At 45.1% G+C, this 11,682-nt stretch overlaps 1 pseudogene; it reads left to right on the top strand.

Annotated features, from left to right (window-relative positions):
* Positions 1 to 10,109: 10,109 nt before the first annotated feature.
* On the top strand, positions 10,110 to 11,130 carry LOC134733837 (glyceraldehyde-3-phosphate dehydrogenase-like; annotated as a pseudogene).
* Positions 11,131 to 11,682: the final 552 nt, after the last annotated feature.

Below are 11,682 nucleotides of genomic sequence, written 5' to 3'. Positions count from 1 at the left end.
ACATGTTCTTAAAGGAGAACACAAGCGTATTTTGACTTTACTGTCTGGCTGTGGCAGCTTTCTACCAAACTTCTTGGATTCATGCCTCTAGAACCCCGTTTTGTCTGGGCTGACTTTCTCATCTGCAGAGGTGAACGTGTGCAGTGTTCATGGCCATCTTGCTGTGTTCCTGCTTTTACCACTATGCTTGAGTTCTTGAAGCTTAAATTACATCCCTTCTGTTTACGTTATCATTTAAATGTCTCTTTCTGAATATCCTAACCTGCTCATTTCCATGTTATTTGGATCCTTTTTGTTTCCCCAAGAATCACCCATCTCTTCTACCTGACTCTGAGTTCCACAGGCCAGGAGTAGTGCATGAATGAATGGCTAATGACCCTCATTGAGAAGTTCTTTCTACAGCCTGACACATGGAGCAATTCACTTCAACTCTCTGAGATTCCATTTTCTCATCTGTAATATTAGGATATACAATGATATCAGTGGTTTCCAGGAGGCTGGGGTACCTTCTCCTTGGGAGTCTACAATGATAGAAATGGAGCAATGTTTTTAAAAGCTCAAAAGAAAGTGCATGTGTTGCCAGTTAAGGCTATGTTGGCTAATATGAACACTGTCTCTTGCTCTGGTTGAATGATGTCAACTCTGCAGGTATCATAGATAAAATCATGTTGCTTAGCATGTGCGTCCATCAAGATTCTTGGCTGCATGCAATAGAAACCAAGTCTAGTTGACTTAAGCAGAAAATAATTGCTTTGGGAAAATGTCTTCCAGCTCCAGAGCAAATGAAAAGGCAGGAGGACCAGACTCTGGACACGGGCAGTAGCCAGGAAAAGCTGAGCAATGAGGAGCTCAGCCAAGGTCACACCACAGAAGCGGCATGGTTGGGATGCCACTGGACACCAGACACTGACCCACTGGAACCACCAGGACATGGGATGCCACTGCCCGGCAGACTGCATTCCAAACCATGGTTGCTGCTTTGTGTTACTTGCTCCAGATGCAAAGTCCCAGGTGAGACCATCCAGTTGGCAATTTTTTTTGTTGTTGTTTTTTGAGACAGAGTTTTGCTCTTGTTGTGCAGGCTGGAGTGCAATGGCACGATCTCGGCTCACCGCAACCTCTGCCTCCCGGTTTTGAGTGATTCTCCTGCCTCAGCCTCCAGAGTAGCTGGGATTACAGGCATGCACCACCATGCCCGGCTAATTTTTTGTATTTTTAGTAGAGACAGGGTTTCACTATGTTGGCCAGGCTGGTCTCAAATGCCTGACCTCATGATCCACCCACCTCGGCCTCCCAAAGGGCTGGTATTACAGGCGTGAGCCATCATGCCCGGCAGAGTTGGTAAATCTTAAGCCTTGTGTGCCCGTGTCCAGCTGCTGAAGGACAGGGACAGCAAGTATTAGGCCATCAGAGGCTCTATTTTATTAGGAGAATTCCCCAAATATAAGAAGGAGATCAGCTGCTGGACAGCCCACAAAATGAAACAAAGCAAAATCCACTATGGTTGCTAAATGTTTATTTTTTATTGATTGATTGATTGATTTTTTTGAGACAGGGTCTTACTCTATTGCTTAGGCTGGGGTGCAATGGTGCAATCATAGCTCACTGTAATCAAACTCCTGGGTCAAGCAATCCTCCTGACTCAGCCTCCCAAGTAGCTAGGATTAGGACTACAGGCATGCATCACCACACCCAGGTTATTAAATGTTTTTTATGACCAAAAAAACCAACAAAACTTAACTGACTGTAGAAACACATATTTTGGAACACGAGATCAATGGAAAAAAAAATAATGAACAGGTTTAACGATAAAAAAAAAAAAAAAAGACTGACTGGAACGGGTGATTTCTAATGTTGTTCACAGACTTAGACGCCCCCTGCAGGCAGGATGAAGGAATAAAGACAGCACTGATTTTCTCAAGCCCTTTCTTTCATTGAATATATGCCGTAATAACCTGGACTTGTAGAATTAATCACTCCTTAGAAATAACTAGCTCAAAGCTGCTACACATAAGAGAAAACAAAAGTAACCAATATGGTATGGAGGTACTATGGTTTGAATGTGTCCCACAAAGTTCATGTATTAGAAACTTAATCCCCAAACCAACATTATTGGGAGGTGGGACCTTTAAGAGGCTCTGCCTTCATGAATAGATTAATGCTTTTCTCGCAGGAGCGTGTTCCTGGATAAAAAGATAAGTTTGGACTGCTTCCTGGTCTCTCTCATGTCCATGCTTTCTTGCCCTTCCACCTTCCACTATGGGATGTCACAGCAAGAAGCCTTTCATCATATGAAGGGCCCTGTACCCTGTACTTCCCAGGCTTTAGAACTGTAAGAAATAAATCTCTGTTCTTTATAAATTACCCAGTATCAGGTATTCTGTTATAGCAGTACAAAACGGACCAAAACAAGTGGTTTCTTTTACAAAGAAGAAATCTGAAGGTGGGCAGGCCCAGGCTGGTACCGTGAGTTCATGGTGTCCATGAACCCAGGCCTCTTTTATTTTTGTTCTGCCGTCATTAGTAGTACAGGGCTCCCATCCTCAAAGACACTTCCTTAAGGCTGCTGGAGCTCCAGCCATCATGTCTGCATTCCAGATAGGATGTAGGAGGAAAGGTGAAGGGACAAAAGACAAGAGAGAACATATAAACTATCTGACCCCTCTTAAGACTTCCTGAAAGTCCTGAAATCTACATTTAGATTTAACAATGTCTGCTTGCATCTTATTGACCACCCTCAACTGTAAGATAGCCCGGGAGTTAAAGTCTTTTATTAGGGCACATGGTCACTCAAATATTGAGTGAGCAACTAGCAGTCTTCACCTCCCCAGGGAAGTCTCAGAGGTAGTGAGAAGTTTGGTTTAGAGGCCTTTGACTCTCCCTCTGCTCCAACTTTGTCCCTCCCCTGAGTCAACTTTATGTGATATCACTTAGGACAAGGCAAGCTTCCAGGGAAGACACCACCACTGCGGTCTTAGGACCACCTCTCTGCAATGTCTAGAGAGTGGTATGAGCCCTTTGAGGAGCTTCCTAGGAAATAACCAAACACTGAACATTTATTGAGCATTAACCTTCTGCCAGGCATTGTGTGAAGTGCTTTATCTCCACTGTTACCTCATCCTCAAAACTGCTCCTTGAGGCAGGCACAATTGTGCCCATCCTGAAAATGAGGGAGCCAAGGATAAGGGGCCATAACTTGCCTGATCACAGTTAGTGAGTAGGGACCAGGATGGAAACGTGTGTTTATCTGACTTCTAAGCCCAGGATCTTAACCAACACGCTGTAGCTGTGCTGTCCCATACAGTGTCACTGGTCACAAGTAGCTATTTACACTTAGATTTAAATTAATTAAAGCAAAATCAAATTTAAAATTCAGCTCTTCCACCATGCTGCCCACTTTTCAAGTGCTCAGTAGCCGTGTGGGGCTAGTGGTTACCATCTTGGGCAGCAAAGCTATAGAACATTTTCAACATCACAGAAAGTTCTATTGGACAATGCTGTGCCAGAGGAATTGATCATTATTGACTTTCATTCGTCATCACAAATGGGATGATGAGAAACTTTTTTCTTGCCCTAGCCTCTTTTCCTGTTTTCCAGTTACCTTGTCTTGATATATTATACAGCCCAGCCATACAAAGAGACAGAAGAAATTCTGAAAAAGCAAATACCAACCGAAGTTGAAAGTGGCCGCTTGTGATATTTCTACTGCGATGATACTTTCCACTCTGGGGCAGGGGACCATTGTGGAGGGCAGGGCAGGCTTGGAGGGGAGGACGTTCCCTGGTGTCTGCAGTCAGCTCAGCTCACAGGGTGAGCACTAGACGGCATGAATTCCTGAACACAAAACCCTCTTATTTTTAAATTCTGTTCTTTAGCTTTTCTCTCCTTTCCCTATTTTGGCACATGCCAAATGTGTTTCAGTTTAAAACTGCACTTTTAAAAGGTTGCAAAGCTCCCGCTGCTGCAAAGTCAGGTTTTTCAGAACACATTTGCATCTTTTCTCAGTTGCTGCCTTAATTACACATAATAAAGGTATTTAGTTATAGACAAATAGCTGATGAGCCTGAACTATAATGAAAAGGTCTTGCCAAAAGCCATTTCCCTTGTCAAGAGAGAACTTGCTCAAAGACAGTGGGAAGCTGTGATTCATTCTTATGCTACAAGTGTTACTACAAGAAATTCAGTTCACTGGGAGTGGCTGGCACACAAACTTCAAGCAGTGACAAAGTCCAGAGTTCTCAGCTGTTTTCTGCAGCCACCACTGATGCCTTGACTAGAAATGGGTGATGAGAGAAGACCAACACCATTTGTGATTGGTTTAACAGGAATCAGAAAACTTTGCAGCTGACCACCTGTTTTTGTTAATAAAGTTTTATTGGAACACAGTCATGCTCATTCATTTACACAGTCATGCTCATGATTTATGGCTGCTTTCATGAGACAACAGTAGAGGTGAGTAGTTGCAACAGATGCCATATGGCCTGCCAAGCCTAAAGTACTTAATAGATGACCCTTTCCAGACAAAGTTTATTGGCCCCTGGCTTAGAAGGTTGGAGTTGGACTAAATTAGAGTTCTCAGCCCTATTTCTGTAGGATGGCTGGCACTGACCTTTCCCCTCTCACCTGGCCCAGATGACCATCTCTTCCCTGCATGACAGCCCTACCTTCTTTCTGCCTACCTGTCTACCTCCTGGCCTCCTGCATTCTATTCTCCTCAGCACAGCTAGAGCGCGCCCCTTTGAAACATAAGCCATTTCATGTCACTCCCTTACCCAAAGCCCTTCAAGTGCTTCCCATTTCACAGAGAGTAAAATCCAAAGGCCTTCAAGTGGCCTGCAGGGCCCTATATCAGCTTCCCCGGCCATCCTAGCCTTCTCATTGAGCCTCAAACTGGCAGGCACTGTCTTCACTCAGAGGCAGAGGTGGCTCACTTGCCACCAAAAATGCCCATCATAGTGTGCCCTTGCTGCTGGAGGCAGCTGCCTAGCAAGATGCCTCAGCATTCAGGTGGGGCTGAGGAGTGGTTCTCCCCAGCAGAACATGATGGGAAGTGGTGCTAGTCACTTCTACTGGGGGTATGGGGAGGGGGTGTCTTAGGAACCATCTGTGCCTTCTCTACTCCCCATCTGCCCACTTACTGGGGAGGAGTTTGGGACCCTTGGAAATGCGAAAGCCACAAGATGGAAGTTGTTTGGATGTCTGGACCCAAATGAAGACTGCTGTCCATCAACCAGCAACATCATGTTGAACTGGAGCATGAGCAAGAAATAAACATTTACTGTGCTGTGCTCTTATTGTGAAGTTTGGGGGTGTGTTTGTCATGACAGTCAGTAGTATTGTAACTCACATAAGGCCTTTGTTCCTGCGGTTCCCTTTGCCTGAAATGCTCTTCTGCAAACACCCGCATGACTTTTCACTTCCTTCAGGTCTCTGTTCTGATGGCATCTTATCCGAGCAATTTCCGCAGATTACCCCAGATAAAATAGAAGCTCACCCACCCCAGCATTCCTCTCTGCCTGACCCTCTTTTCCTTTTCCTTTTAGCACACATCGCTTGGCATAGACTTTACCAGCTCGTGGCTCGGTGCCTGAGTTGTTAGCTGCCTTTCTCCCTCCACTAGAATGTAAGTTCTATGAAGGCTGCCAACTGGTCAGGGTATTTCCACATGCCCCCACCACTTAGTATGGTGGCTGTCACAGTGTGGGGGTGCCATAAATGTTTGATGGACACATAAAGAAATGAGTGAACAGACCAGCAATCTGGCTGTCTTCCTGATTATGTACACAAGGGTGAATGGGGAAAATAGCAAGGTTTGGGGTAGGCGGTAGGGAGGAGAGAAGAAAGCAGAATGACACAAGTGGGGTGAGTTTTTTTTGCAGTTTTTAATATTAGGTATTATTTGATGCCAGAGACAATACATGCACCAGCCATGGGGGGCCCCAACTGTCAAGGTGCTGCAAGTCCATGAAGGTGTGAGACTGGGAAACAGGTGGCAAACACTGGGAGCATGGCTATGGGTTCTGCAGGGATCTCTGAGGCTCAGGGATCAGCATCATGATTAGCCTGTGGGTCAGGGAAAGCTAGGCAACTCCTAGGAGGAGTCGGCGAGAAGGAGAATCCAGAAGAGGCACCCCTGGCATCAGGAAGAGCAGGTGAAGTTCCACAGCCTGGTGGGTTGGAGGAGCCCTGAGCAGTTTGATACAGCATGAACCTAGAGGAAGGTGGCGGGGAAGGGCGGGGAAGCAGACAGGCCTGTGGGGCCCAGATCATGAACAGACTTGTTTATTATACTAGGAAGTTTGAACTGTATGCTGAAAGCAATGGGAACCAAGCAAGAGAGGTTCAAGCAGGCCGATGGCATAATCAGATGTGCATTTTATGAGGCTCTTTCTGGCAGCAGCCTGTAAAAAAGATTGGCATGGAGGTGAGATTAGAGGCCAAGTGAGGCAAATACATCAAAATGTCCTAGGGGTGGTCCAGGAACCCAGCACCAAATTGCTTTGAGACAATGCAAACCACGCGGCCTAGCTTTAGCCATGGGAGCCTGGGAAGCTGTTTTCACTTTCTTTCTCCCTGTGCCAGGTGAGGGGGTGGGTGACATCTAGATCTAGTTTCATAAAACCTTGGGCTCCAGGAGAAGGCAAAGGTTTCATGCAATGACATCTTGAAACCCTGATTGGGCTTCATGTTCTGCCTTTTTTCACCATCCGGAGGGGTCCCTATAGGGATGGTGGAGCCCTGATGAACTGTTACCACAAGCCAGTGCTGAGGCATAGGCCAAGGGCCTTGAGGTCCAACTGAAAGGGAGGATATTTGGGAGGTCCAGGTACCAGGTCGATCATGTTTTAAACAAAGTGTCTAGGGCCTTAGCATCTGAGGGGTGGCCAGAGAGGGGACATTCAGGGTGTGTAGACAAGGCAGCTGCATTTCAGCTGACTGGGGTTGGCATTCTCCAGGAGAATCAGCTGAAATGCAGCTGATTGGGGTACATCCTTCCCAGGAGAGGCCAAGGCAGACAGGGGAGATGTCAGGAATGGGTATCTGTAGCTACCCAAATGTCAACAGGAGACCTTCCGAGACTCTTGGTTTGCTCCCCGATGTTTGGTAGCTTCCATGTGGCAGTGTCTTCACAGCAGCAGAACTCTTGATAATTTTCCCTGAGCTCACCCACCCATGCAGCATTTGTTGAGAATTCCAAGAACGGGAGAAAGGAGGGAGTGGGGTCTCTCAGGATATGTAAAAAATACTTGGAACTGAGCAGTGGGTGAACTCTAGGGGTCTGGCTTCCAACAATGAGTCATAAAAACTGGGAGAAGGTCAAGATTCAAGATAGCCCTTGTTTCTCATATGGTTTGTGCAAAGCTCCTGTGCTGTGAGAGAACATTCCGCATTCAAGGAGTTTACAGACGTTTAGGGTGGCTGGAGTGAGAAGTACAAGGAGGTGGGTGTATGAATGAGGTTGAGAACAGAGGCCAAGTCAAACAGAGCTTTGTAAACCATGTCAAATATTTGAACAAATGTCTGAAACAGGTGCCCATAACTGGCTTTTACAGGTTCCCTGTGGCTCTCATTATACATGAGTGGCATGGAGATTTCAGTTAGAAGCTTAGAAGGGCTGGGGTTCAATGTGATGCTTTGATATATGTATATATTGTGGAATGACTATATTAAGCTAACTAAAATATCTGTCACCTCACATACTTATCGTCTTTCATAATGAGAACATTTAAAGTCTGCTCTTTCAGCAATTTTGAAGTTTATAATATATTATTACTAACTATGGTCACCATGCTGTGCCATGCTGAGACCATCTCAAAAACATCTTCCTCTTGTATAACTGAAACTTTGTACCCTTTGATCAACACTACTTGTTCCCCACCCCACTGCACTCCTCAGCCTTTTGTAGCCACCATTCTACTCTACTTCTAGAAATTCAACTTTTTTAGATTCCACATATAAATGAAATCATGCTGTATGTGCTTTTCTGTGCCTGTTTTATTTCATTTAGCATTATATTACCCAGGTTCACCCATGTTGTAACAAATGACAGAATTTCCTTCTTTTCAAAGGCTGAATAGTATTCTATTGCGTATATTGTGTATGCATACCACATATTCTTTATCCATTCACTGGTTGATAGACACTTAGATTGATTCCATGTCTTGGTTATTGTGAATGATACTGCAATGAGAAGGAGAGTACAGCTACCTCTTCAGCAGACTGATTTCAATTTCTTTAGATATATACCCGGAAGTTGGATTACTGGGTCATCTGTTCATTCTAATTTCTGTTTCTTGAGAAAGCTCCATACTGTTTTCCATAATGGCTGTACTAATTTACATTTCCGTGGTCAGTGTACAAGGATTCCTTTTTTTCCACATCCTCACCAACATTTCTCTTTTGTCTTTCTTATAATAGCCTGTTAGAAACAGGTGTGAAGTGATAGCTCACTGTGGTTTTAATTTGCATTTCCCTGCTGTTGGCCATTTTTACGTCTTCTGTTGAGAAATTTCTATTCAGGTCCTTTTCCCACTTAAAATATTGGATTGTTTTCTTGTTATTGCGTTGTTTGAGTTCCTTATATGTTTTGGATATTAACTCCTCAACAGATGAATTGTTTGCAGATATTTTCTCCCTGTTTATGGGTTGCCTCTTTATTCTGTTAGCTGGTTCCTTTGCTGTGTAGAAACTATTTAGCTCGTATTTCTGGTGCTACAGAAATACAGAGGATCATAAGAAATGACTATGAACAATTATTTGCCAAAAAATTGGATTTTTATGAAATCCAGTCTAGATGAAATGGATAAATTTCTAGACACATACAACCTACCAAAACTGAATCATGAAGAAATAGAAAATCTGAATAGATCAATAATTAGTAAGGAGATTGAATCAGTAATAAAAAGCTCTCCATCAAAGAACAGCCTAAGACTGGATGGCTTCATAGCTGAATTCTACCTAATATTTAAAGAAGAAAAATATCAGTTCTTCTCAAACTCTTCCAAAAAATTGAAGCAGAGGGAATACTTTCAAATTCATTTCTCAAGCCTGCCTTTACACTGGTATTAAAGCCAGACAAGGACACTACAAGAAAAGAAAATTACAGGCCAATATCCCTGATGAACATAGACGAAATAATTGTCAACAAAATACTAGCAAATTGGATTCAACAGCACATAAAATGATCATGCACCGTGATCAAGTGAGATTTACCCCTAGGATGCAAAGATGGTTCAGCATACACAAATCAATAAATGTGATACACCATATTAACAGAATGAAGGGCAAAAACCATCATCTCAATACAGAAAAAAAAAATTTGATAAAATTCAACATCCTTTCATGATTAAAATTCTCAACAGAATTAATGTACCTCAGCACAATAAAGGCCATATATGACAAGGCTACAGCTAACATCATACTCAATGGTGAAAAGCTGAGAGTTTTTCTTCTAAGCTCAGAAATAAGGCAAGGATGTCACTCCTGACACTTCTGTTCAACATAGGGCTAGAAGTTCTAACCAGAGCAATTACGCAAGGAAAAGATACAAAGGCATCTAAATAGGAAAGGAAGATGTGAAAATCCTAAAGACTCTGCCAAAGATTGTTAGAATTGATAAACAAATTTTTCAAAGTTTCAAAATACAAAATCAACATACAAAAATCAGTAGTGTTTCTATACACTAACAACAAATTTTCTAAAAAAGCAATCAAGAGGGCCAGGAGCGGTGGCTAACACCTGTAATCCCAGCACTTTGAGAGGTCAAGGTGGGCAGATCACAAGGTTAAGAGTTCGAGACCAACCTGGGCAACATGGTGAAACCCCTTCTCTACTAAAAATACAAAAATTAGCCTGGCATGGTGGTGGTGCGTGCTTGTAATCCTAGCTACTCGGGAGGCTGAGGCAGGAGAATTGCTTGAACCCAGGAGGCGGGGATTGCAGTGAGCCAAGATCGTCCCACTGCTCTCCAGCCTGGGCGACAGAGCAAGACTCCGCCTCGGTGGGGGGCAGTGGGGGAGGGAAGCAATTAAGAAAATCCCGGCTCTCTGCTCCTCCCATTCAACAGACAGCTGCATCTTCTCATGCAGCGCCAGCTGCATCCTTGAGACACCATGGTGAAGGTGAAGCCTGGAGTCAACGGGCTTGGCAGTATTGGGTGCGTGGTCACCAGGGCTGCTTTTAACTCTGGTAAAGTGGATGTTGTCACCATCAATGACCACTTCAATGACCTCAACTACATGGTCTACGTGTTCCAGTATGATTCCACCCATGGCGAATTCCATGGCAACGTCAAAGCTGAGAACAGGAAGCTTGTCATCAATAGAAATCCCATCACCATCTTTTAGGAGCTAGATTCCACCAAAATCAAATGGGGTGATGCTGGCGCTGAATATGTTGTGAAGTGCACTGACATCTTCACCATCATGGAGAAGGCTGGGGCTCATTTGCCGGGAGGAGCCAAAGGGGTCATCATCTCTGCCCCCTCTGCTGATGCCCCCATGTTCGTGATGGGCTTGAACCATGAGAAGTAGGACAACAGCCCCAAGATAGTCAGCAGTGCTTCCTGTGCCATCAACTGCTTAGCACCCCAGGCCAAGATCATCCATGACAACTTTGGTACCATGGAGGCACTCATGACCACAGTCCACACCATCACTGCCACCCAGAAAACTGGATGGCCCCTCCGGGAAACTGTGTCGTGACAGTCGCAGGGCTCTCCAGAACATCATCCCTGCCTCTACTGGCACTGCCAAGCCTGTGGGCAAGGTCATCCCTGAGCTGAATGGGAAGCTCACTGGCATGGCCTTCCGAGTCCCCACTGACAATGTGTTGGTCATGAACCTGACCTGCTGTCTGGAAAAACCTGCCACATATGATGACATCAAGAAGGTGATGAAGCAGCATCAGAGGGCCCCCTCAAGGGCATCCTGGGCTACACTGAGGACCAGGCTGTCTCCTCCGACTTCAACAGTGACACCCACTCCTCCACCTTTGATACTGGGGCTGGCATTGCCCTCAACGACCACTTTGTCAAGCTTATTTCCTGGTATGACAATGAATTTGGCTACAGCAACAGGGTGGTGGACCTCATGGCCCACATGGCCTCCAAGGAATAAGACTCCCAGACCACCAGCCCCAGTGACAGCATGAGAGGAAGAGAGGCCCTCACTGGTGGGGAGTTTCTACCGCACTCAGTCCCCCATTACACTGAGAATCTCCCTTCCTCACACAGTTTCCATGCAGATCCCCTGAAGAGGGAGGGGCCTAGGAAGCCCCACGTTGTCATGTACCATCAATAAAGTCCCCTGTGCTCAGAAAAAAAAAAAAAAAATCCCATTTACAATAGCATTGAAAAAAAAAAAAAGTTCATTTCTGCTCATGTTGTCAGCAGCTGTGGCTCTGCTCTGCATGTCTTCTTGTTCCAGGATCCGGCTGTAAAGCAGACCCATTCTGAACACACTGTTTTGCGGCCGAGGGAGAAGAGGGCCCACAAACCCACATGGTGCTTCTTCAAGCCACTGCTCACCAGGCAGCACAGGTCACTTGTGCTTACACCCTGTTAGCCAAAGCAAGCCACCTGTCCAGGCCTGAGGGAGTGGGGAGAGGACCTACGCCTCTCCCATAGGCCACAAAGGGAGGGTAAGGGATAACTGGGGACAAGAATAGGATTGGCCACACTCC

Source organism: Symphalangus syndactylus, chromosome 12, assembly GCF_028878055.3.
Source record: "Symphalangus syndactylus isolate Jambi chromosome 12, NHGRI_mSymSyn1-v2.1_pri, whole genome shotgun sequence".
NCBI classification, from domain to species: domain Eukaryota; kingdom Metazoa; phylum Chordata; class Mammalia; order Primates; family Hylobatidae; genus Symphalangus; species Symphalangus syndactylus.
The sequence above is the reverse complement of the archived record's forward strand: the minus strand, read 5'-3'. Positions and strand labels throughout refer to the sequence as shown.